At 42.5% G+C, this 26517-nt stretch overlaps 1 protein-coding gene across 6 annotated transcripts in view; it reads left to right on the top strand.

Moving 5' to 3' along the window:
- The window catches only part of RBM47 (RNA binding motif protein 47), a 172089-nt gene that overhangs the window by 69860 nt on the left and 75712 nt on the right, over positions 1-26517 (top strand). For 5 of the 6 annotated variants that reach the window (XM_040238056.1, XM_040238059.1, XM_040238062.1 and 2 more), the window contains one exon: positions 981-1065. The gene's annotated coding sequence lies outside the window, so the exon portion shown is untranslated. Of the gene's footprint in view, positions 1-980; positions 1066-19555; positions 22110-26517 lie in introns of those variants that run through there. The other variant, XM_040238061.1, reaches the window with a different exon arrangement.

Below are 26517 nucleotides of genomic sequence, written 5' to 3'. Positions count from 1 at the left end.
ATATTGTTCATATATGGGCAGAAAAGCCAGCTGCAAAGGGCTTCCAAAGGTAAAGAAATATTTTAAAACTCTAACAGCTCACAGACTTCAAACCATTTTGAGTGTTTGGTGATTTACCCTAAAAGACCACAACTTAATGTGCCCCTGCAGAAAGAAATTTAAAGGAATATAGTAATCATAGCTGCCCTCCATTGCGTGATCTCTCTCACGGGGCCCTAAGGGCTTCATGGCCCTTCATAGCCCTGTTGTCTTGTTTGTTGTCACAGTGTCAACAGGTGGATAGCAGGCTCATATTGGATGAGAAAAAGAAGGATCAGAGAGGTTGAGTAAAATGTCCAAAGTCACTGAGCTAGCAAGCAGTAGAGCAGAGTTTGAACATCTAGGGAAACCCATGAGCTCCCGCTCCCAGTTACACCACCTCTTTGTGTGTTTTCCTCTTCTCTCCTTGTCAGAACTGAGATTTTTTTCACTTGAATATCCTTTGTGCAGGCAAGTGTATCCCTTCAGTCATGTCCACCTCTTTGCAACCCCATGGACAGTAACCTGCCAGGCTCCTCTGTCCATGGGATTCTCTAGGCAAGAATACTGGAGTGGGTTACCTTGCCCTCCCTCCAGGGGATCTTCCCAACCCAGGGATCGAACCTATATCTCTTGCATCTCCTGTACTGGCAGGCAGGTTCCTTACCACTGCGGCACCTGGGAAGCCTTGAATATACCTTAGTTAATATCAACCTGAATAGCCTTGTAGAATTGGCAAAAGGACATGACCTATTTTCTCCATGTATGTGAGCCAGTGCAGAACTCTTGTACTGACTGGTTATGTAGCTTTCCCTGTAATCAGTGCACACACAAAGGTGTGCCGTAATCAAAGCACCGTATTTCTTCTTTTTCCCACCTCCCCTCCGTCCACTTAGCTGTTGTTAACCACACACTCCTCGTTAGCCATCTCTGGGTTAATAGTGTTATCTTTTCCATTTCAGAGTTCGGGTAACAGAGGCATCAGGACACCTTGTGTCAGGCACCCTAGCAGTGAGCAGCCACTCCTGGGCTCACTGAGGAGGTTTGGTAAGTGATCCGACTCTGTCTTCCCTTCAAACAAACATCATTGAGGGTTGGAGAAAAGTAGGTGAATATTACATAGTGACACCAAATGTTAATCCTCTCTCTCTATCATTATTTATTTGTTTTAAAATTTATTTAATTCATTTTCGGCTACACTGGGTCTTCATTGCTGTGTGGGTTTTCTCTATGTCGTGAGCCAGGGCTGCTCTTTAGTTGGGGTGTGTGAGTTTCTCATTGCAGTCGCTTCTCTTGTTGCGGATCGTGAGCTCTAGGGTGAGCGGGCTCAGGAGTTGCGGCACCTGGGCTCTAGAGCACAGGCTCAGGAGTTGTGGTGCACGGGCTTAGTTGCCCTGTGGCATGTGGGATCTCTCTGGATCAGGGATTGAACCCACATCTCCCGCATTGACAGGCGGATTCTTTACCACTGAGCCACCAGGGAAGCCCTTCTCTCTCATTTTATAACCAACGCGTATTGTTTTTGCTTCTGGATATTTCCTTAATTTACTAGGCCAGAGTGTCCTATATGTTTATAAGTATCGTTGGCCCCAGAGGACTCCCACAGTAAAAAAAAATGACCGAGGCTATATGTGAATGACTTTGCTTGAAGTCTTTTAATACTGAGTTTTTCTTGTAGTTCACTGCATTTCATAACTCTAAAAATACATTTCCCCTCATAATTTAACATGTCTAAAGTGGGGATGCATGTTACGGAGATTCTGATTTGGTGAAATACAGCATTCTTTTAACAACCCTCAAATGACTAGCATTAAGTGTTCTCTGTGTCCTATTTTTCACAAAGTACAAATGCCTGTAGAAACTAGTATCTTTGTTACTCCATATGATGAGACAGGAAGCCCGTGGACCTCCTTAGCAGTGGTGCTGGCATTCAGAACAGCCCATGTGACCTCATGGAGCAGTCAATTAGATAGCAGATCCTAAAACCAGATACTGTCTTATCCAACACCTGCTTCCTCTCCAGTGGTTGGCATCGTGGTGTTTACAAGTAAGATGCTCTATTTTAGAATATTTCACCCCAGAATGATTTGTCAGGATGATTTATGTATGCATGAGTGCTTGTGCTAAGTCACTTCAGTTGTGTCCGACTCTTTGCAACCCTGTGGACTGTAGCCCGCCAGGCTCCTCTGCCCATAGGGATTCTCCAGGCAAGGATACTGGAGTGGGTTGCCATTTCCTTCTCCAGATTTATGTGTGAATGAGTCCAAATTCACATTCATGTTAAATGCACGGGTAAATAGCATCTTTGTAGAGTATAATGCCACAGTATGGACTGGATTCTCCAAATCACATGGATCTGATTTATATAGGCTTTAATATCTTCAGAACCTCTATATTATAGGGAACCACATGTGATAGTACGTTAACCCTAAAGTCAGTAGGTGAATCAGTTAACAAAGTTTTTCCCTAGCACAGTGCCAGGCTCTGTGCTAGATGCCGGGTAAATAAGAGAAAAGATCGGTTTTCTGCCCCCAGGAACCTGGTCTAGTAGTCAAAAAGAAAGTGAAAGTGAAAGTCGCATCTGATTCTCCAGGCCAGAATACTGGAGTGGGTAGCCATTCCCTTCTCCATGGGATCTTTCCAACCTAGGGATTGAACCCAGGTCTCCCACATTACAGGCAGATTCTTTACCGTCTGAGCCACCAGGGGTAGTCAAACCAGACATTAAATAATGAAAGAGTTGTGAGTGGGCCGAAGAAGAATTATAAGGAATTAAGAAAGGACCTACTTTGAACGTTAGTGAAAGGAGTGACCATCAGGAAAGGTTTCTTGGAATTTCAGTGCTGTTTTAACTGAGACCCAAAGAAGGAATGGTTTACTAGGCATGGGAGACTGGGGGCAGTCAGTAGCGACTTGTCAAATGAAGAGATCTGGAGGGTTTCAAAATGGGCCACTGAGCATCAGGTTCAAGGAATAAGCATGAACGTAATGGGGAAAGAGGTAAAAGAAAGTGGCTTCAGATGAACAGATGTCAAATTCTGGAAGAATCTTTTGACTTAGTCAAATGTCTGTAAGAATGTCTTTAAAAGACCTTTAAAGAGACTTTTTTGGTTTTGTGGTTCAATATATATTCTTCCTTTCCTATTAGCATCATTTCCTAGAGCTGGATTCCAGAGTCTATTTTCCTACCAATCTTTTGAGTTCTCAAATCTGTGTTCTTAATTTCCCTCATTTACCCCTCACAGAAGGTGATCAGCTTCTAGTGAGGGATTGTTTTCATAAACAAATGTGTCCACTTTTCTTTTTCTCTGTTTATTTAATGGCATCAGGGAGGGGTGATTTCTGGTAATGGGATATATAATTCCTCCATCCAAAAGCCAGATTTAAGGGAAAAAAAAAAGATGGAGGACTTCCCAGGTGATCCAGTGGTTAAGACTGTGCTCCCACTGCAGCAGGGGGACAGGTTTGATCCTGGGTTGGGATCCCACATGTCATGTGACATGGCCTCTCTCTCTCTCTCTCTATATATATATATATATATATTGTTTAACTAGAATGGACAGAGGTCAGCTACTGACCCTACTTCCATTTTGGACCATTATGAGATTCTCAGATATCAAATCTTCATGCTCTATGTTGACATTTTCTATCCAGAGTACTGTTGAGCAACTGAGTAACTTAACTGACAGATTCAGAAATTCACACCTGTGCATTTAGACATGTGCACATACCACACACAACGTGGAACCCCAGTTCCATTGAATTGACCAAACTTGCTGGTTTCTTAGTCATGAATGAATTTGATGTCATTTTTGAGAGATCTATTGAGTGTAGGGGCCGAGCAGGGCTAGATATATCTTTTTAGCAGAACTAATTTTATTTTTCAAGATTTTTCTACCTCATTTTGAGATAAGATTGATCTGTTTTCCCCATTCAGAAGGAAAGGGAATCACTGGCCATGATTGATATATAGAAATTTGAACTTTTAGTGTGAACTTTTGGTGACCTCTTTGGCCAGTCCTCTTAAAAAGTTAACATTTAGGTCATTATCTGACTTTTCTCAAGTCACAGGAAGTCTGTGCACCTCCATCAAGACAGGACATCAGGTGGTGGACATTCGTAGGAAGGGCAAAGGGGGAGAATCACAGAATTTCTGGTGGCCTTTAAGTAAAATAGTGAAACATTTTGAGTGCTGACCTTTCCTGGTCATCATAGCCTAGATTTCTATTCCAAGTAAGTTAATAAATTCTGGAGTGGGTATTGTTTAATCTGTAAGCTGAAGATGCAAGTTACTTGTGAAAAAGAGAAAAAGGTGAACAGCTTAATATACTGTTTTCTTTGCTAAAATGACTCTTCATGTTCCTTTACTGTAGATTTCATTTGATGAGATCACAAATTTCTTAGAAGCAATTTTCCTCAAATCCCTAAAAATTACCAGAAGGGCTACCTTCTGGAAAATGATCTTGACATCATTTTGTTTGAAGAAGGCATGCTAGCTATAACTCAAGTAGGACTAGGCTCCTTGCAGTCACCTAACTCATGTGGTCCATATGAAGGAAACTTGCTAAAGAACAGGTACACAAAAGATCAAGCAAGTGAGCTGAAACAAATTCTCTTTCATTTGCTCAGCTACAAGGCTGCTGAAGTCAATCTCCAAAGGCAGGTTCTAATTGTGGCTTTTATGCTTCTTCTGAAAATAGATGTTTTTTTCCATCACATGTTACTACTTAGTATTTACTTTGTACCGTATAACTTATTACTGCAGAGAGGGGGGAAAAAGGCCCATAATTTAATTTGATTCAGGTGAATAAACTTAAAAGTACTCCATAATGAAAGATGCTGGGGCAGGAGTGTGAGGAATACAAAGATGGGTCAGACGTGATCCTTGCCCCAGAAGAGTTTCGGGGTGAAAGCTAAGCCATTTAGTTATGCTGTGCTGTGCTGCCCTGTGCTGTGCTTAGTTGCTCAGTCACATCCGACTCTGCAACTCCAGGGACTGTAGCCCGCCAGGTTCCTCAGTCAATAGGGATTCTCCAGGCAGGAATAGTGGAGTGGGTTGCCATGCCCTCCTCCAGGGGATCTTCCCAGCCCAGGGATTGAACCCAGGTCTCACACATTGCAGGCAGATTCTTCACCATCTGAGCCACCAGGGAAGCCCAAGAATATTGGAGTGGGTAGCCTATCCCTTCTTCAAGAGATCTTCCCAATCAAGGAATCAAACCGGGGTCTCCTGCATTGCAGGCAGATTCTTTACCAGCTGAGCTATCAGGGAAGACCATTTAGTTATGAGAAAATGGTAATAAAGCAGGAGTGAATCAAGCAATAAGCAACAATATATGAGTAACAAGTAAATGCATATATTTAATGTATTTTTGAAAATGCAGTAGAAGTTAATGAGTCTCTTTTCTCATCTATATCCAGGTTTACCAGAGAACAAATTTACCACTTTCTTGTCTAGACCTCTTGTCTCCTTTTGTTTTGTCTGATATCTGACCCAGTTTAATAAAGGTCCTAATTCAGGTATGGAGCTGGCTGGTGTTGAGAACTTATACAAAAGTAACTTATTGTGTAGCCAAAGTCCTTTGCTATTTATAAAGACCAATGGTGATATATGCCAAAGAAATTTCCAAGAGTTGGTATCAAAGTAGTTATGCCCAATTCACACTTAGCTTGTTGTGGATATCAACCAGTGACTTCATCACATGTCATTCCTGTAACTAAGATGATCCTGAGGTGTGTTTTTTGGATCCAAATCAACATACGTTAGGAAAAACTGGTTTTCTTAAGGAAAAATTGGGTTTCATGGGGAGTTTGTGGCTAATTCCAAACTGATAATTTATCTTACTAAAATTATTTCATCACTTGGACAAAAGTTTCGCAGAGCGAGTAGTTCCTTTGGCAACCTGTTTGATGACTTGCAAAACAAGGTAACCCGTTTTCAAAAATGAAAAGGTGGCGAAGTGGATGTAGGCCATGACTCAACCAATAACATCATGGCGGATGTTTGCCTACAAAAGGAGGACTGTCTTCCTAAAAGGAAGGGGTTTATTCCCATCATGGACAAAGAAAAAGAAAGCTATGGGCATCAACAGGATGTGTGTCTTTTGGCAGAATGACGATCGATGATGGCATTATGCTCTGTAGGAGGGTATTGGTATGGTGGAAAGCAAAGAGAACACTTCACTGTTATAAGGCTGACACCTGTGGCTAACGTCAGCATTGGGCCTTTAGGCAAATTTCATGGGCAACACTCAAATGTCAACCCCGAAGTTTCCAAGAACAACGTCTTCATTCCAGTCATTAGACAAGCATCAGAATTATGCTGAGTGGGGGGGCCGATGTTCAGGCAGTTTGCCCCCAAGTGTTAGCAGTTGATGCAGCAGGGACAGATGGAGGCAGAGGTCTGACATTCACTTCAGCCAGGTTCACAGGTGTCTGTGCTGCCCAGAAATATCAGTAACAGAAGAACTACATTGCTTTCATCAAGAATGACCCACGTTCTGTGCCTGAAAAATAAGTGACATCATTTTGAAACTAAAACCAGCATCTGCAACATATAAGGGACAGCTTAAGCAAAGAATGAAGTAGTTATTGAAGAGTCAGGCTGGGATGAAGGGAGCTGAATCCAGTCTGGGCCTTTATTTAAATCTTAACTTGTTAGTACCTGCTAATTTTTGGCAAACTCCATCTGTGCAGTCAGTCACCAGCGATTCTTAGAACCATAAAACATTGGCGTCAGAAGGAACCCAGAGGTGATGATGAAAATAAATGATAAATAATGGCAATAATGATAATATTTATTGAGTGCTTACTCTGTGCCAGGCACCAAAGAAGTCTTTTAATGGTATTATCTCTTTTACCTGTATTAAAATGTTAGTCACTCATTTGTGTCTGACTCTTTGTGACCCCATGGACTATATCCTGCTAGGCTCCTCTGTCCGTGGAATTTTCCAGGCAAGAATACTGGGGTGGGCTGCTATTCCCTTCTTCAGGGGATCTTCCTGACCCAGGGATTGAACCCGGGTCCCCTGCATTACAGGCAAATTCTTTACCATCTGAGCTACCAGGGAAGCCTTTTACCTGTATGGCCTCATTTAATTTCTGCAATAATCCCATAAAGGCATTAAGATTCCTATTTGGCAGCTCAGGAAACTGAGGTATGAAACAGAATGTGTAACTTGCACACAGTCACAGAGTTTTAGTGAGTGCACAGCAAAGCTGGCACGCTCACTGAGGTCCATCTGAAGCCAGCGTCTATGCTGTTTAACTAGTAGCCCCTCAGAAGGCAAGGGATCCTCAGAAAAAGGCATGTTTCTTTGGCCAGAGTTCATTGAGTAGCCACAGTCCCCAGGAGTTCAATCACACTTGGTTCAGTGAAAATGATGAAAGGGTGTATTGAAAATGACAGATCGTATACTCTGAAAATAGAAGCTATGAATAGTTTAATATGCAAATTAAAAAGTTTTGTGGTGGGTTCTCTTTTGGCCTCTGGTTCCCCTTCACTAAAGAACTGGCTGCAGCTTTCCACCAGCGTGGCTAAGAACACAGTCATTCAGGTCTGGATAACTCACTGCCCCTAGACCCTTTGAACTGTTCTAGCTCTGGGATATCTGCTGATGCTTCAGGCATCAGTCATCTTGAGAACTTTAAAAAAAAAAAAAACCAATGCATAGGCCCTGCTTACTGAGACCCTGATATCATATCTGAGAAGGAAACCAACCATCAATATTTTTTGAAAACTCCAAGACTGAGTCTCGTGTAGGTCCCATGTGGAGAACGACTGGTTTACACTTGTGGAAAGCATAATTTGTGTTCTCTAGCAGCTGTTTTTGTTTTTTTGTTTTTTGTTTTCCTGTGGTCTGTGAAGATGGTTTCGTCCTTAAAAACCTTTGGGTCTGAAGAAGACGCTGTCACTGCTTGGTGGCGTACTGTCTGAGACTGGATCCCCTGTTTACACCACCCCATGACATGTCCTGGGAACCACATCTACACATCCTCCTTACAACACTGCTGAGAATATACACTTTAATTACTTTTTACCTAAAATCTTACAGATTACAGTGAAAGTGAAGTTGCTCAGTTGTGTCGGACTCTTTGAGACCCCATGGACTGTAGCCCACCATGCTCCTCTGTCCATGGGATTTTCCAGGCAAGAGTACTGGAGTGGGTTGCCATTTCCTTCTCCAGAGGATCTTCCCGACCCAGGGATCCAACCCAGGTCTCCCGCATTGTAAGCAAGATGCTTTACCTTCTGAGCCTCAGGGAAGTCAATGGACTCTATATTATTGACAGCGTAATGATCAAGGAAACTTTACTGTCTTGACAACTCCCGCTATCTATATATGTGTTCACTAAAATGCACAGAGCTGCTGCTGTTGCTAAGTTGCTTCAGTTGTGTCCGACTCTGTGTGACCTCTTAGACGGCAGGGACCAGGCTTCCTCGTCCCTGGGGTTTTCCAGGCAAGAACACTGGAGTGGGTTGCCATTTCCTTCTCCAAAGCATGAAAGTGAAAAGTGAAAGTGAAGTCACTCAGTCATGTCTGACTCTTAGCAACCCCATCGACTGCAGCCTACCAGGCTCCTCCGTCTATGGGATTTTCCAGGCAAGAGTGCTGTAGTGGGGTGCCATCGCCTTCTCTGAAATGCACAGAGACATGCATGTAAACAGTTTAGTTCCATTTTAGGTCTAGGAAGGTCTCGAAAAATGTCATCTGTCCTTTAATAAGACACCAATAAGAAGAGATTATTTTTACTCATCACTCCGCTGTCTCACTTAAAAATTCCTTTTGTAAGCTTTCCCTCTTTATTCACACTACCACCTTCCTAGTTCTAGTCCTAACTTTATTCCTGATTTATTCCAGTAGCCATGGAAGGGAAAAAAAAAGAACACAGCCTAGAAGAAGCTACATCAAAATGCCAACTATGGTTGAGTATGAAAGGGAGAGGTCTAGTTTTAATTTTTATATATGCTTTTCAGTGATTTACTCATTTTCCTAAATAAGCAAGTGTTACTTTCCTAAAGGAATACCAAGAACCTTTAGCAGAATAGCCCTCTTTGTTGTTGTTCAGTTGCTAATTCGTGTCGGACTTTTTGCGACCACATGGACTGCAACACACCACGTTTCCCTGCCCTTCACTGTCTCTCAGAGTTTGCTGAAACTCAGGTACATTGATTTGGTAATGCCATCCAACGAGCTCATTCTCTGTCACCCCCTTCTTCGCCTGCCCTCAGTCTTTCCCAGTGAATCGTCTCTCTGCATCAGGTGGCCAAAGTATTGGAGCTTCAGCTTCAGCATGAGTCCTTCCAATGAATATTCAGGGTTTATTTCCTTTAGATTGACTAGTTTGATCTCCTTGCTGTCCAAGGGACTCTCGAAGAGTCTCTCTAGCACCATTTCAATTGTTATCTTGAGCGAGTGAAGTCGCTCAGTTGTGTCCAACTCTTTGCGACCCCATGGACTGTAGCCCACCAGGTTCCTATGTCCATGGGATTCTCCAGGCAAGAATTGGAGTGGGTTGCCATTTCTTTCTCCAGGGGATCTTCCCAACCCAGAGATCGAACCCAGGTCTCCCTCATTGCAGGCAGACGCTTTAACCTCTGAGCCACCAGGGAAGCCCCAATTGTCTTACTGGTCTCTGAATGTATGTGTCCATTATACAATCCTATCTGTGGTTCACTATCAGATCAAATTCTCAAAACATGTTTTTCTCCTGTCATTATCCTGCTTAAACCTTCAGGGGCTCCCATTGCTCTTGAGAAAAAGTCTAACCTTCTGGAATCCAAAGGTCTTCATCTAGTCCCACCGTCTGCATGACCCCTTATCTCCACCATACCCCCCTTTCTGGCCAGCCCAGCATCCCCCTTGTCCTGGAACCAGGAGAACTCTATCAGTTGCTTTGCTCATGCTCTTCCCCCCATGGAGAACCCCACACAATCTGCCCCTTTCTGTGTATCTGTCTAAATGCTACCTTTCTAAGCTTGGCCCAAGCACTTCCTTCCTGCTACATTTGTCACCTTCTATTTGTCTCAAGGACGGCAAATAGGTTTCATTATATATGCCACATCCTAGCAATTGAAAATATGGAGAATCCTGAGAGCTCATCCCTGCTCAGAGGGAACGGGTTCTATGAGCCACAGTGGTTTCTGCCAAAGGTGCAAGGGGAAGAAGTGACAGGATATCTGTTACATATCTTCCATCCATATCTTTAACTGCTTTTTTAGACCTGTGATGCCCAACACAGTAACCACTAGCCACATGTGGTTATTTAAACTAATTAAAATTCTGGTGGTGGGTTAGTCACTAAGTCCTGTCTGACTCTTGGGATTCCATGGACTGTAGTCCACCAGGCTCCTCTGTCCATGGGGATTTTCCAGGCAAGAATACTGGAGTGGTTTGCCATTTCCTTCTCCAGGGGATCATCCTGACGCAGGGATCGAACTCCAGTCTCCTGCATTGCAGGCGGACTTTACCCACTGAGCTACCAGTGGGAATTAAAAATAAATACCATTAAAAGTTCACTTCGTTAGTCATGAGACAGTCTGGGTCTTGGGTCCTGGGACCTTTTACTGCAGTGCTTGGTCCTGGACAAATGTCTCCTCGAGCAACAAAACACAAAGAAACTGTAAGGAACTAAAAATAACTGTGCACATACTGAGTTGAGGCAAATTATGAACCAAACACTAAAAAGCCAAAACCAAAAGGGCCAGCTGCTGCTTCTGAGGTGCTGGGAGCCAGAGCAGGGTACTGCACCTGATCCCTGCATGCAGCACCACCAAGAGGGCCCGTCCCACTGCTCCGTGCCTACCCTCACCCCATTTAAGGGACCAGCTCACCCCACCTCACTCTCTTGTGCTACAGCAGGAGTCTTAATAAAACCTTGCCTGAATTCCTCTTCTCGCCTCTTATTAATTTTTATTGATTAAAGAGTCCAAGAACTACCCACATTTTTAAAAATTTAATTTTCTTTTTGGCTGTGCTGGGTGAGCAGGGGCTACTCTGCAGTTTTGGTGTGCCGGCTTCTCACTGCCGTGGCTTCTCTTGTTGTGGAGCACAGGCGCCCTAGAGCAAGGGCTTCGGTAGTCGGGGCACATGGGCTCAGTGGTTGTGGCGCACGGGCTGAGTTGCTCTGCAGCATGTGGGATCTTCCCAGATCAGGGATTGAACCCATGTCTCCCTGCCTCGACCAGCGGAGCCACCAGGGAAGCCCCACTACCACTTTTTAAGTACTCAGCAGCCACACATGGCTACTGGCCACTATGTTGAACAGCAAAAAGAGAGAAATGTTCCATCATCATAAGAAGCGTCATCAGTTCTGCTTTAGCCCTGCAATTATATAATAATGTAAGGCAATGTATTTATTTCATGTGTGTGTGCGCCTTGTTTTCTCAGTGAGCTCAAAAGTTTTTCTTGGGCAGGACTCTTCTCTTACACTTCTTTTGTATCCCAGAGCACAAGCCAGTGCTGGGCCATATATGGAAATACTGTATTTGTTGAATTGAATTTTTAGTACCAACTTGGCAATGTGCAATGAAGTAGAGTAGTAGAAAGAGAACTAATTTTGGAAATTAGGAAACCAAGTTTCTGGCCCCAGCTTTTCTGCCAGTCATTGTGTCACTTGGACTATCTCATTTAACTGAAGTGGGTTATAGTTTCCCCAAATGTAAACAGTTATAGGCTAGGCTCTGTCGGAGGATTTTTCCATGTTTGGAATTTTGTGATATATATGCATGCTTCCCAAGTGGTGCAACTGGTAAAAAATCAGCCTGCCAGGGTAAGAAATGCAAGTGATGCAGGTTCGATCCCTGGGTTGGGAAGATCCCCTGCAGTAGGAAATGGCAACCCAGTAAGAATATTCCAGTATTTTTGCCTGGAAAATCCCATGGACAGAGGAACCCAGTGGGCTAAAGTCCATGGAGTCACAATAAGTCAGACACAACTGAGCACACACACAAGTATGAGGACTACCAAAGTATGGAGTGTTCACTTTTAAGCAGAAATGCAGTCATGTACAACACACACACACATACACCTGAAAAAAAAAAAAAGAAGACTAGCCTGTTAAAAATATTCTAACTTATTTAAAATTCCAAACCATTTATCTGATTTTCTGACTATATAAGACTATCATTTTAAGGATTGATGTCACCAGATCTATAGCTAAATTCTTCTTTGAAGAGGATCATAGCAAAGGGAAGATGACTCCACAAGCAGAGAATGTTAGACCAGGCAAGTGCGACGGAGAATTAGTGGTCTTTGTCAGCAACAAGGCAATGTCACAGCTGCCTCATGGTTTGTTCTGTTTTAATAAGTTTATTTATTTTGGCTCTGCTGGGTCTTCCTTGCTGTCCGGATTTTTCTCTAATTGTGGCAGGCAAGAGCTACTCTCTAGCTGTATACACGGGCTTCTCATTGCAGTAGCTTCTCACAGGCTCTAGGGGCTCTGGCTGCAGTAGCTGCAACTCCCTGCCTCATGGTTTTAACAACCAAACTGAAAACCCCTAGTTTATGCTGCCCACCCTTAGCTGTTGCTCTAAGTAAGGGACCAGCAAACTAAGGCCCACTCTGCTGCCAGTTTTTGCATGTAGCTCAGAATGGGTTTTTACATTTTTAAGGCTTTTTCAAAAAAAGAAAAAGAAACATATATAACCATTTGGCCCACAGAGCTGAAAATATTTACTATGTGGCTGTACACAAACAGCCAGTGAGTGACCTTCCTGTACAGATCCAACCACTTTTCAAGGCAGATCGCTTTCTGAAATGTGATGGCCTGTGGCTCAAGCTCAGTGGATAAAACTCTCTGTTCTCCATGTGCCAAGTCAGGGAAGGGCAGCTGCTGGGGGCGAAGGCTGGGCCATGGCTCCACCCCCTTTCTATTGGAAGCAGGCAGGGGCCTTGACTCTGAGTGCAAAGCCAGTCCTTGGATCCAGTCTGTGCTCTCTGGTCTTGACGTTAGAAATTTGATGAGTCACAGTTTCTGGCTGTGTCTTCCTTGACATTCAGCATCCAGGAGAATAAATTCTGGAGGCCCCTTGAAGGGAAAAGCTGCATACTCCATGGTCATCCAAGTTTATCTGAGGCAGGAGCCGGGCTTGCATCTCCTTTTGTTATTCTTTTCCTTTCCCCCTCTCCTCGCAGACACTCCTTTCAGTGCTTGAGGGATCTAGGTTGCATATGCAGATAGACTGCCGGGGAGACACAGGGGCCACCGGATAGGGCTGGGCCGGTATCTGAGCTTAGACAGCAGCCCTGCCATGTGGGCCTGAGACACAGGGTGAAGTTGACTTTAAAAAAATTTTTTTAATTACTCTTTTATGTTCCCTTCAGACACCCCATGGAAAAGGCCCTTGGATTTCTCCAAACCCTCTCTCTACCTAGACCTGCTCTCTAGGTTCTCACCAAGATTTGGTTCCTAAAATGTACTTCTTAATTATCAAACTTCCCTGGTCAGTTCAGTTCAGTTCAGTCACTCAGTTCTGTCTGACTCTTTGTGATCCTATGGACTGCAGCAGGCCAGGCCTCCTTGTCCATCATCAACTCCTAGAATTTATTCAAACTCATGTCCATTGAGTCGGTGATGCCATCCAACCATCTCATCCTTTCTCCTCCCGCCTTCAATCTTTCCCAGTATCAGGGTCTTTTCAGATGAGTCAGCTCTTCGCATCAGGTGGCCAAAATATTGGAATTTCAGCTTCAGCATCAGTCCTTCCAATGAATATTCAGGACTGATTTCCTTTAGGATGGACTGGTTGGATCTCCTTGCAGTCCAAGGGACTTTTAAGAGTCTTCTCCAACACCACAGTTCAAAAGCATCAATTCTTCGGCGCTCAGCTTTCTTTATAGACCAACTCTCATATCCATACATGACTACTGGAAAAAACATAGCCTTGACTAGACGGACCTTTGTTGGCAAAGTAATGTCTCTGCTTTTGAATATGCTGTCTAGATTGGTCATAACTTTACTTCCAAGAAGTAAGCATCTTTTAATTTCATGGCTGCAGTCACTATCTGCAGTGATTTTGGAACCCCCCAAAATAAAGTCTGTCACTGTTTCCACTGTTTCCCCATCTATTTGCCATGAAATGATGGGATCGGATACCATGATCTTAGTTTTCTGAATGTTGAGCTTTAAGCCAACTTTTTCACTCTCTGACTTTCATCAAGAGGCTCTTTAGTTCTTCACTTCCTGCTATAGGGTGCTGTCATCTGCATATCTGAGGTTATTGATACTTCCGCTGGCAATCTTGATTCCAGCTTGTGCTTCATCCAGCCCAGCATTTCTCATGATATACTCTGCATATAAGTTAAGTAAGCAGTGTGACAATATACAGTCTTGATGTACTCCTTTTCCTATTTGGAACCAGTCTGTTGTTCCATGTCCCGTTCTAACTGTTGCTTCCTGACCTGCATACAGATTTCTGAAGAGGTAGGTCAGGTGGTCTGGTATTCCCATCTCTTTCAGAATTTTCCACAGTTTCTTGTGATCTACACAGGCAAAGGCTTTGGCATAGTCAATAAAGCAGAAATAGATGTTTTTCTGGAATTCTCTTGCTTTTTTGATGATCCAGCAGATGTTAGCAATTTGATCTCTGGTTCCTCTGCCTTTTCTAAAACGAGCTTGAACATCTGGAAGTTCACGGTTCATGTATTGCTGAAGCCTGGCTGAGCATTACTTTACTAGTGTGTGAGATGAGTCCGATAGTGCAGTAGTTTGAGCATTCTTTGGCATTGCCTTTCTTTGGAATTGGAATGAAAATTGACCTTTTCCAGTCCTGTGGCCAATTTCCCTGGTTGCTCAGTCAGTACAGAGTTTGCCTGCAGTGTGAGAGACCCTGGGAGGGGAAGATCCCCTGGAGAAGGAAATGGCAACCCACTCCAGTACTCTTGCCTGGAGAATCCCATGGAGGGAGGAACCTGGTAGGCTACAGTCTATGGGGTCGCAAAGAGTCAGACACGACTGAGGGACTTTACTTTCACTTTCACTTTCCAGTATTCTTGCCTGGAAAATCTTTCAGATCTACACTTTTTTTACCCTTCTTCTTCTCCTTTTGTCCCATTCTCTCCTCCAGGCTAATTTTCAAAGTTCTATCACCCTTCTGTATACACAACCGCCTTTAATATAATCTGGTGTGCCTCACATCTAATAAAAATCCAAATTTACAAAACAAAAGATCTGAAAGGTAAATCTTCCCTTTGTTAAAGAAGTTTTCCTGTCTGAAAGACTAGTATCTCTCTCTGTCTCTCTCTACCTCCCTTGCTTGTTTCTTGCTTTCTACACTTCATTATGCATAGTAGTAGTAGTAGTTAGTTACTCAGTGGTGTCCGACTCTTTGCGACCCTATGGACTGTAGCTTGCCAGGTGACTATTGCTGTCCTCATCGTACAGGCAGCCTGGATAAAGTAAATACAAACACAGGGATCAAACCTGGTTCTTTTCAGTGCCTTGGGGGCTTTCCCCTTTCTGTGCAGTCTAGACTTGTGTAGCCTCTCCTCCATGTCTAGCTGACAGGGGACATACTCTTGAAACTGGAGGAGAAGAAAGGTGACTAGGGCACCCATGCTAAGTCACTAAGTCATGTCTGACTCTCTTGACCCCATGGACTGCAGCCTTCCAGGCTCCTCTGCCCATGGGAATTCTCCAGGCAAGAATACTGGAATGCATTGCCATGCCCTACTCCAGGGGTTCTTCCCGACCCAGGGATTGAACCCACATCACTTACATAGGCAGGTGGTTCTTTACCATGGTGCCACCTGGGTGATTGGGGGAAGCGGGGGGAGGTCTGAGTTGCCTGCAAGCAAATTCATTTTTGTATTTGCAGATCTTGAGGTGCAGTGAGTATATACCCGTGCTGCCATTCTGTAACATAAAAAATGATAGTTTGTTTACTGTCAAACCTTGGCTCATTAAATATATCCAGTAGCCTGGGTCATGATCATACGAAAAATAGGACCTTGGCTCACTTAAAACAATAGTTGCATTTGCTTCAGTTGGTACAGATTCATTTGGAGAAATTACCAATTCTCAAGGATGATTCTAGTCCAGCACCAAGCTCCCAGCAGCTCCCAATTAATAGTAACAAGTGGTGCCCATGTACCGCTGCTCCATTCTAGAATTCCCAGCCTGGAAAAAGGCAGTTGTCATGCCCAGGGAAGCATCCATTAGGAAAGTTTGCTCTGAGTCAAATACTCACAGCCAGTTCTGGATAGAATTTCCTGACACACAGCCTTGGCTTCCATCATTACTGAGAGAAGAACATATACATAGCTGTGAGACAAAGGAAAAAAGAAATCAATTTGCTAAAATTTGGAGATGCAGATATGCAGAAAAACCCATCATCTTTGGGATTCTCCATTAGATTTCAGTGTAACCCTAATGGTTACAAGTTGAGATTTTGGTGTCTGAGTGAGCGGGTTCCAGTCTTGCCTTCCACCAATAACTAGTTTTACTTAACTAGGGATCTCAATAATACTTGCCACATACGGTTTTGGAGATGATTGAAGAGGTAGTATTTGTCAAGAATTTAGTGCTGGGTATGATACACAGTGGGTATTAAATACATGCTAGTGTGTAAGCACATGTGTGCAGGGCATGGTCTACTGCAGCTTTTCTCAGACTTTCTGGGCTCAGAACATCTTAACAGACAAATAAAATAAAGGATATTCAGATAAAAACTTCAGATAAATAATAAAGTAATTTTTTTTTAGTATAAATATGTCCCAAAAGTTTCATGGATACTTGTTGTTTATCTGAAATTCAAATTTAACTAACACAACAGTGTTAATCAACTATTCTTCAATATAAAATAAAAATTAACAGAAATTAACTCTGATTTGCACTTTTATTTGCTGAATCTGGCAACCCTGTCTTTACATTCTTAAGAATTATTAAGGAACCCAAAGTGCTCTTGTTTATGTGGGCTGTATCTGTAACTATTTATCACATTAGAAATTCAAACTAAGAAATTAAAAATATTTATTAAGTACTTCAAAAATAATTGGAATTTCTTATGTTAACATAAATAACATTTTATGAAAAACTATATTTCCCAAAAAATAGATGATAGAAAGCACATTATATTTTTGCAAATAATTACTGGCTTGATAGAAGTCAACTATATTCTTATATCTGCTTCTGCCTTCCATCTGGTGAAATACATCATTTTTATTGAAGTAAATAAAGAATACTCGGCTTCACAAAGATATGTAGTTGGAAAAGAGAGGGGTATTTTGATAGACTTTTCAGATAGTTGAGAACGTTCTTCTTTGCTATTAAAGCCAAACTCTATAAGAGATAGTTTCTTAAAGATTAGTTGTAGTATGAAATCTGAAACCATATCAGTGAAATTTTTATACTCATGTTAAAATCCACTGGTTTACTTGTAGTATGAATGGGTCTTTTACTATGTGTGATTCTGTAACATTGTGAACTGGTCATTTGGAAAATACTGGTTTACTGAGTTGTGAAGATCATTGAAATATTGACACATTTCATTATATAATATTTTTAAAAATCACATTTACTAGTATCACAACTAATTTCATCAGAAAAGCATTTAATTATGACAAACTATTAAGCTCATGGTGGTGAATGTAAGTTCTTCAAAAGTTTAACTTTTGCTTGAAAGCTCTGATTTTATCATTGGAGACAAATACCATTAGTTGTGTTCTTTGAAGAGACAGGCACATTTCATTTGTTTCTCCAGAAAGTATCTACCAAATACCCAGAATCTGGATAACCATAATTTAGCTTCAGTTATTCTTTCAAGTAAAAATAGTGCTCTGTGACAGAAGCAGCTGTAGTTCACCCTGTAACTGTCACACACGTGGCTTTTCTTGAGTCTATAGTCATGATTAAGTATGCAGCAAGAGTGTTTTGTGCATGCTTCCCATTTCATCACACAGAATATTTAAAAAGATGTATGCTCAAGAGTCAAGATGTGTTAAATGATGGAATTAATGTTTTCCTGCTTCAAGTACATTCAAAAAAATAATAAAGACAACTTCTAGTGCCTGCTAATAGAAAAATGCTATGATTACTAGTGCAAATTGGTGCCACTGTCTTCTTTTGTGCTGAGGTACCAGCAATGTAACCCTCTGCTGCCTTTTCATCATTGGTGCAAAGGTCAACACAGTGGAAAAATACAGAAATGTCAGTATTATTATGAAAATTGTTTTGACTTTGCAGACCTCTGAAACGGTCTCCCAGGGGATCCAGGGACCTCACTTTGAGAACCTTCTGGTCCCAGTGAAACTGTTACTGTCCCAGTGAAAGACAGTTGATTCATCGTGTGTTCCCCTCATCTGTCCCAACATCTCCTTCCTTAAGCAGTTTGGAAAAACACTAGAGACTGTTGGGACCTTTCTTAGGGTTTGATTTAGGCTGGGCTGGGTAAGTTTCTGAGGCTGCCTTCAGGATGCTCTCAGGTGCCCTCTCCAGAAAACTGAAGGGGCTTGAATGAGTCAGGGGAGTAAATTGCGAGACTTACTCACCTCGCTCCAAATAAAACATTTTCCTCTTGCTGCTTCCTCCTTATTGCTGGTGTCTGAGAGAACTCAAAACCCCTTTCAGAATCTGGAACCATCTTGCAGACCAAATACATGCTAGATTCAGATATATCTAAGCTAGAGGTGGGCCTCTGGAATGACAGACACTCTGGTGAAAGGGCAGAGAGAGGTTGATTTTTCTGCCCTAATAGAACTCGGCAGTTAGAAGTACCAGGGGGACACCTGCATGCTGGCATACCCAAAACAGTAGCACAAAACCCAACTTAGAATTGCATGGCTGGAAGTGAGAAAATGCTATTATCAAACATTTATATTGCCTGGAAGGCACAGTTCTTTCTCAGGGACAAAGCATTTATCCTCTGAGCAGCATGAGATGAAATATTTGAATACAATAGAACACCAAGGACTATATTTGACACAGGGTATTTTAACACAGCCCACAGTGTTTAAAGTCAAATATCAAATTTGTGGCCATAGGAAAAAAAATGAACATAAAGGCTTACTTGAAGTGGGGAAATCCATACTATCCATATCTCAGTTTTTGTGGTTAACTGAGATCCTCGATAGTAGAATCTGTCAATAGATTTCAAAGTGAACAGGACAGATTGTCTTGGGGTGAAAAGGTGAAAAGAGGATTGGGGAACCCAAGGAAAAGGAGTGGAAGAACAGGGCCAAATGTGTTCTTGTAGGGCCTAGAAAGCGTGCACAGGTGACTCTGGATTTGAGCAGCAGATCCTCCCTGGAGCCAGGGTCCTTGTGGCAGAAGAGAGTGCCTTAGATGGAGAGCAATGACTGGATTGGATCTGCTCTGATTCTCAGCTCTGCCCATATCAGCAAAGGGCATGCCCTGGGGCAGATTCTCTGAACCTCCTCTGTTAGATTAAATTAAATGAGATTATAGATCAGTTCAGTTCAGTCATTCAGTCTGTCCAACCCTTGGCAACCCCTTGGAATGCAGCACGCCAGGCTTCCCTGTCCATCACCAGTGTCCATCACCGGGATTTTTTATCAGGTAACCAGTAATTGTTGTTCAGTTGCTAATTTGTGTCCAGTTCTTTGAGACCTCATGGACTGCAGCATGCCAGGCTTCCCTGTCTGGCATTTAATCATTGGTTCTTGTTTCATGGCATGATTTGATGGTTAATTTATTTGCCACCTTGTCTTTATAATCCACTTTTCTCATCCTCTTTGAACACAGAACAAAACACAGCTACTACATCAAAACCCTAAACTCTCAAGTCATACCTGGAGTCATACTTGGGAGTTTACTCCATGAGGCACTACTTTGGATTCTGATATTGTCTTCACACTTTTTTTGTCTTCAGAATTCAAATACGTTCCTTAACCATAAGCACTGGACAGCGTGCTAAGGATGCAGAGGAGGCTACTCTTACGGCCTAGAAAGTGGTTGACTTGTATGTGGATATGTGGTACAACGTGGCTTGGGTATCCAAGAGAGGTACTAATGAAAGGAAAGACTCCTATGAAGTGAATAATTATTCCCCAGTTGTGTGGGTTTGTCACTTTGCAGATTTGTTCCTCTTTGGTTTGCTTAAAGAAGGGGAGGTGGGCTTTGGGGGTCAAGTGAGATAGACCCCCCCCGCCCCACAAATAGGATAAGAATTTGATGAGCTCAGAGGGAGGAAGATGAGAATATGCCAGAATTAGCAGGGAGACTGAGACATACCATGTGGCGAATTTGAGGCTCTGAGAAGAGGCATATCTGACGGTGGGGAATTGGGTGGTCCTGGCCGTGAAGGAGGGAAACCCTGGCCTGTCAGGAAAGTCCAGCTTCAGCCTCGTGACCTAGAGCCAGCCGTTGAATCTTTCTGGATCTCTCTTCAGTAGAATCTGGATGATAACACACGTGTTTCACTCCCTCACCAGCTTGTTTATCACATAAAATAAAAGAAGAAAGAGGGTGATAGGAGTAATTGATACACACATCATCTCTCTGTCAAGGAGTTGGGCAAAAAAGGAAGGATAGAAAGGGGTATAGGAAAGAGAAAATGAGAAAAAAAAAATAAGAGAGAAGGAAAGGGGAAGGGAGGCAGGCATGCAGGTATCTGTGTTAGAGGGCAAGATGAATTCAAGAGGAGAAATGTTGGGAAAGCACAGGCACTGGCAGCCTGGGCTGGAGGCCCGGGAGGTCCGCTCACCACGCCTCTGGAAGGCAGATAACCGGCCTTCAGGATACCCACCCAAGGTGGATTAGTCACAGCACTAACCTGAGGCATCTGTAATACTGAGGAAACTGAAAACAAGACAGGACCTACAGAGGTAAGGGGTGGGGGAGAAAAAATGGACAGCTACCTTGAAAATGCTTTGGAAATGTGTATATGCCATTTTCTACGCTCTCAGATTAAGAGCGCTGGCAGTTCTTTGGGAAAATCTTTCCTGGTTTTAGACATTTTTATTTTATAGGTGAGGAAAACAGGCTCAGAGAGGTTAAGTGATTTGCTCAAGGTCACACAGCTGGTGTACCCAAAAGCCTTGATTGCAATTCCCTGTTCAGTTTTCTTTCTACCCCATTGGATATCCTAAAGGTATGAAATGAAGAATTCTAGGTTTTCCTGGGGACTCCGGTGGGGGTGGGGACTAGAAAATGGGTTTTCTTATTTGCCTAACCTGGCTGTGTGTGAGATTCCAAAGCCAAAGTCAATTCCTTCTGTCTACGGCCTTGGTCTCTTTTTATGGAGTCTGCTCGACAGTCACGGGATAATTCTGTTTTCTCATTTCTCAGCTCCAAAAGCAGGTAGGTGCGAGCTGCCCACAGGAGCTCCGGACTTCATCGACATTCATGTGTGCTGTGGATGGTCCCTGGGTGCTCTCTCTTTATCTTGTTAACCCTGGTGGTACCAAGAGGCACCTGACTTTTGGGTATGCTAATAATTCAGTGCCAGCCAGTTTCTGTTATCCTCCAGTTGTAATTGTTAACCTGAATGGAATGCAAAACTTCTGGTTTGGAGCAGAGTTGGTTTTTAACTGTGAATTACTTGAAGGGTATGGAAAATGGGAAGTACTTTTTATTTTTTGTGGAAGATGGTTTCTGTAAAGCTTTTTTTTGGCGTCCGCTTTGCTCTGAAAACTAGAAATACATGGTACATGTTTAGATGTGGCAGTCTCTACAGATTCACTCGTGACCTCTACCCTCTATTAACTCTTGCCTTTGACACGTTTTCATTTTAACAAGCCAAGACTTGCTTGGGGATTAGAACAATGAGCTTATCATAATGAGGCTTAAAACACACACACACACACACACACACACAAAACTCTGAGTTTGTATCTGCTAGCCCACCCCTACCCCTTGGAAGTTTGGGATTTTCTTTTCCCCCTTAAGGGGAAGTGTGGAAATAGAGCCCGCCTGTTCATTTGCATTACTGCACATCACATCACACGATATCTTTTCGACCATTATATTGTGTTCTCTCAATGGTGTTTGCTCTGAGGGTGGGACACAAGGCTGTTTAGTGTCTCGTGAAACATTTACCAAAAGCACTGAGCCAGGGTTTTGAAGGGCATTCCGTTGCCAGAGTGTAGGAGGAGAGAGCCAGCAGGGGAAAGGGAGCTCCAGGTGCGCGGCAGGTACTCGTTTCATACTTTAGTTTTTATACATGTTTAAAATGTTAGATTACATACGCGTTCCTTCTGCTGAAGGGGCAGGAATGGTGAGGAAGAGGGCCAAAGGATTGCTTTGCAAACTGTATTTTTCTGTGAATCGGAGTCCCTGGATAATTGTAATCTTCAGTTTCGGTTGAATGTTGTTTTCGGTTTTAGTCCAGGGACGTGTATGTCACAGAGAAGGAGGTAAAATCTACCTGCGCAGGAGGTTTCCCCATGGCCTGGATCAGAACTTAAGCATTTGCTTTAGCAAAGAATTCGGAACCAGCTGCAGTGTTCCTAGGAGGAAACGTGTAGCCTTGTGATTTGCGTTTCATTATACCCCGTGACTCACTCCCTGAAAAGCTTTTGCTAAATGGTGGCTTGGGTTTTGTGAAAATACTCTTAAACTTTCTCTCTTACCCTCTCCTTGCCCCGATGAAAAGTCAGCTTGAAAGACTCTTCCTATCCTTAAATTTTTGTTTTTAGAACACAGTTGCTAGGAATAACTTTATATCCTGGTCATACATAGTTTCGGAGAAACGAATGATTCAATGCTTCTTGGGAATGCTAAGTATTCTACCTTTTTTTTTTCCTTTTGTAGAAAACATGACCATCTATGATAAAAATAGAGGCATAATCAAATGTTTACATGTGATCAAGTGTAATAATGATATCCTGGTCACAGATACTTGGAACTGTGTTATTAGTGGTTAAAACTCAAACAGTAGGTAGGAAAATCTAGAAAAAGGGTAACTCCAGAAGGTGACTGTAATGGCCATTTCCTGGGAAAAGAAGTTGCTGGATGGTATTTGCAATGTAACAAGCATGTGGAATCTTTAGTCTGTTTTTATTTTATGGCAAGAAACCTAATCATAAAGACGGTACTGAAGTTAAGATTAAACTGCAAGCGCGTTGTTGTTCAGTTGCTCAGTCATGTCCAGCTCTTTGTGACCCATGGACTGTAGCACTGATTATGAAGGAACATTATTAGCGAACTCTTTTCACCGGTGACGCTAGCAGTCAGAAGCTGAGAGTCTTTCTTCTGACAAGTTCCCAGTCATTGCAAAATGGTTGAAATAAATGATGGTTTCAAAATTAGAGGAAACTTCCTTCATGGGAAAAGTTCACTGTGGCTTTGTGTATTTAGGCAAATAGGACTAAATCTACAATTTCGTAGGGCCGAAGACATCAGTTCACCCGAGGGATAGCAGATTTGATTATTTTTATATGCGTATCAGAAAACTGAATTTTACGTTGAGTCATTTCACTACGCCGATCACTGTAAGTTTATGTAACTTGCCACGAGTGTATTACCTTTTTCTTATCTCTCTTTTAAAATTTTGAAACAGAGATAGGAATACTTGCTGTTTACTTCTCTGTCCCATAGACGCACCTTGATTGCTTAAGGGTCTGTCAAACTTTTGACCTTCAATGTTATTAATACTGCAGAAATCCAAAATAGATCCTGACCAGTGAAGAAACTCATGCATTAATTCCACTGTCTCTCGAGTAGATGGATAGAGTTTTATGTCTGAAATTTCATCAGAGGAACAGGAAGACTAGAAAGAAGTATAAAAATAAATCATTTCCAGATATTTGCCATTCCCTGTTTCCCATTATTTCATTGGGAAAATCCTACCCAGTGCAGTTCCTTTGTTTGCTTATTTAAATCAGAAGTCCCGAAGGTCTGTATGGAATTGTAAGAAACTAAGATCAACAAAGTCTACATTTCCGTCTCTCGTTGGGAGTTCTTGCAGTTATTGGGCAGTTTGTTAATGGATCCACTCAGATGTCAAATTAAACTCTGGATACATTGGCCCCTGTCTCTGGCATTTAAAACTTTGCTGCTATTCCATGTGATATGTTAATAGTACCAGGCTGGCTTTATCAGCCATGTGTGTGTTAGTTGCTCAGTTGTGTCTGACTCTTTGCAAACCCACAGAATGTAGCCTGCCAGGTTCCTCTGTCCATGGGATTCTCCAGGCAAGAGTACTGGAGTGGATTGCCATTCCCTTCTCCAGAGGATCTTCCTGACCCAGGGATCGAACCCGGGTCTCCTGCATTGCAGGCAGATTCTTTACCATTTGAGCTACAAGGAAATCTTTATCAGGCATATATTTGGGTAAAGTCTCTCTGCAAAGATTTTGTCATCTGCTCCTTCTCTCCTTTAGACAGCAAGCTCTTGGTTTGTAATATGTCATGAAGGTGAAATCTCTAGGGACAGTAATTGGCCCCCAAATTAGGTGGCAGTTTGCAACATGCAGGAATGCCCAAGGAGTCAGGGTTGTTTTGGCTTGCTTGGACAGAGCTGTCACGAAAAGGTGTGGGTGAGTAACGCCCACCTTTCAAGATTTTTGGGTGACCGTGCCAGGAAAGTCACAGTCACGGGAACTTGGGATCAGAACTATCAGGCAGACTAGGGGAATCAGCATAAAGACATGGGCTATTTGGGGCTGGTTTTGTTTTGGTAAAAACTGAATTTGTATAGGTTAGTCGAGCAATGATTAAAAATCCTTCACCTGGGGCTTCCTTGGCAGTTCAGTGGTTAAGACTTCTGCTGAACGGGACACAATTTCAATCCCTGATCGCAGAACTAAGATCCCATGTGCCCACAGTGGGGCCAAAAAAAAGAAGGAAAAAAAAAATCCTTGTCTAGTAACACAGGGTCTTATGTAAGGCAAAAAAACAGTCCTCACAGCATTCAAAAAATTCAAGCCATTAAGTCCATCAGGGCCTCACTCTGCCTACTCGCTTTTGGTTTAGAATTCCTGTTTTCTTAATGCACAATGAATCAGAACTCTTCTTTGTTGGCTAATGATCAATCATCCATTCATTCAACAAATGCTTACTAAGATCTCATTCTAAGCTAGGTTCTTAACTCTCAGTTCTTAAATGTCACTTCTTCAAGGTGACCTTCCCAAACCCCCTAAATTAGGTCCTATCCTCCTATCCCTTTAAGATAGTCATCACACTAGTTTTATACTTGCCTCCTCTACCCAAGAATAAGTCCCCCTTACGTCACGAATTGTGACTGTCTTATTCACCACTCTATGTTCAGTGCTTAGCACATATTAGGCATTCTAAAAACAGGTACCAAATAAATGAATGAATAAAAGCAGAGGACAAGGACCAGGATGGTTAGAGGCAGGCACAGAACAATGAAAAATTGCCCCTGATAACAGGGAAAGGGCAAAAATTACTGTTACCCAGTTTGGAAGCAATGACCCCTAAAGCCATCCTTTCATTTCAGCCCAGCTCAACCATGTAAACTTCTAAGGATAGCCTTGGTTCACCAAGAAAAATGGGCTCAGGAACATTTGTTTAAGATGACACTGAGGACCACAAATCATTTTACAAAGATTTTCTTCCAAGAAAGTAATAGTTTTCTAACTTAAGTGGATATATTCAATTAAGGGAGAAACTTCAATGTGATGAGGTTAAGTCAAATAAGTGCTTTGAAAAACATTATTTTAAATATTATTTATTGAAGTATAACATAAAGGCAGTCAAATGAACAACTCTTAAGTATACAGCTTGAGTTTTTACATATAGCTGTATAACCACCAGTCTTAGTTCAAAATCTGGGACATTTTCAGTGTCTCAGAAAGCTCCCTGTGCTTCTCCTCCCAGGCAGCCGCCCATCCTGCTCCAGGTAACCATTATGCTGACTTCATCACCACACATTATCTGTTCTTTAAAATAATTTTTATTTATCTATTTACGGCTGTGCTGGTCTTTGTTGCTGCGAGGGCTTTTTCTAGTCACGGCGAGTGTGGACCTACTCTCTAGTTGTGCACAGGCTTCTCATTGCTGTGGCCTCTCGTTTTGCGGAGCACCGCCTCAATAGTTGTGGCACATGGACTTAGTTGCTCCACGACATGTGGGATCTTCTGGGATGAGGGATCAAATCCATGTCTCCTTCTTTGGCAGGCAGATTCTTTCCCACTGAGCCACCAGGGAAGCCCCTAGATTAGATGTTCTTGAACTTCATAAAAGTGGAATCATATATCCATGCTCTTCTGTGTCTGGCTTCTTTCACTCAACGTTGATTTGTGTAGCTGTAATGTATTGCTTCATTGATGCATAGTATTTCTTTGTAACAATACACCGCAGTTTAATAAATTGGGCATGGGGAGATTAAAAACATGACTCTATGAGCTGAAAATTATTCCATGTGTACCAGCCCTTTAAAGCTGCATGATCTCATAAAAGGTGGGTTGGAAATGTTATCATTTGAAAAGGCGGAAAAAGAGAAATCCTTCTGGGTGTGGATTTATTAAGTGCTCTGCATGGGCTGTTCATTTAACTGAAACCATTACCCTAGGAGGTAACAGCCATCGTTTGCAGAAGAGGAAAGTGAGCCTGAGAAAAGTTTCCTAACTGCACAATC

This window comes from Oryx dammah, unplaced genomic scaffold, assembly GCF_014754425.2.
Source record: "Oryx dammah isolate SB20612 unplaced genomic scaffold, SCBI_Odam_1.1 HiC_scaffold_3, whole genome shotgun sequence".
NCBI classification, from domain to species: domain Eukaryota; kingdom Metazoa; phylum Chordata; class Mammalia; order Artiodactyla; family Bovidae; genus Oryx; species Oryx dammah.
Note: the sequence above shows the minus strand (reverse complement) of the source record. Positions and strands in the feature narration are given on the sequence as shown.